Source organism: Halyomorpha halys, unplaced genomic scaffold (genome assembly GCF_000696795.3).
Source record: "Halyomorpha halys isolate HHAL.00 unplaced genomic scaffold, Hhal_1.1 Scaffold858.1, whole genome shotgun sequence".
Taxonomy (NCBI): Eukaryota; Metazoa; Arthropoda; class Insecta; order Hemiptera; family Pentatomidae; genus Halyomorpha; species Halyomorpha halys.
The window spans coordinates 422,720-423,784 of record NW_027110220.1 but is presented as its reverse complement, the minus strand read 5'-3'; positions in this window follow the sequence as shown (position 1 = coordinate 423,784).

Here is a 1,065-nt window from a genome sequence, read left to right as displayed (position 1 = left end):
TGTACGGGGAACCCCCAGTCGGGCTTAGAAACCCCGAAGCCCCGTACACAGCAAGCTTTTACAGGATTATGATATGATTCTAATGATAGAGCACGGAATTCGAGGCGGTTTGTGGCAGGTCTCGCACAGGTACGCAGAAGCAAATAATAAATACATTAGTACCTTTAATCCAAACAAAGAATCGAGTTACATAATTTATTTAGATGCAAGCAATCTTTATGGTTAAGCAATGAGCATGTATTTACCATACGGAGGATTTGAGTGGGTTTACAATCCGGAATGTTTAAATATCCTCGATCTCAGGGATAATGATGAAATTGGATATATTTTCGAAATATACATTAGCTATCCTCAAGAACTTCATCATATTCACGATAATTTACCTGAAACAATCGTACCACTGGGAGTCAGTTGTAATTCAAAACAATTAATAACACATTTCGGAAAAAGAAACAGCTACGTTCTACACTATCAAACTTTCATACAGGCTATAAAACATGGATTAAAACTAGGAAAAAATCGCCGTGCTTTAAACTTTAACCAATCCCCATGGCTTAGCTCTTATATAGAATACAATACAGAGTTAAGAAAAGGAGCAACCAACGACTTTGAAAAAGATTTTTATAAATTACTAAACAATGCAGTTTTCGGTAAGACAATAGAAAATATCAGAAATCGTCAAGATATTCAGCTGGTAACTGATAGTAAGAAGTTGATGAAGCTCATTGCTAAACCAAATTTCATCGACCGCACAATCTACAATGAGAACATAGCAGCAGTACATATGAGCAAATTAAGCTATATATATCGGTATGTGCATTTTAGATTTATCCAAAATTGTCATGTATCACTTTCATTATGATGTAATGATGAAATGATAATCCATTAATACTATAAAAATGATGTACACCGATACTGATTCCTTGATTTATAGAGTTTTAACAGATGATGTTTATGAAGATATGAAAAACATGAATCAGTATTTTGATTTCTCGGATTATCCTCAAAATCATCTCTCCTATTCGGAAGAAAATAAAGAGAAGTTAGAGAAATTTAAAGATGAAA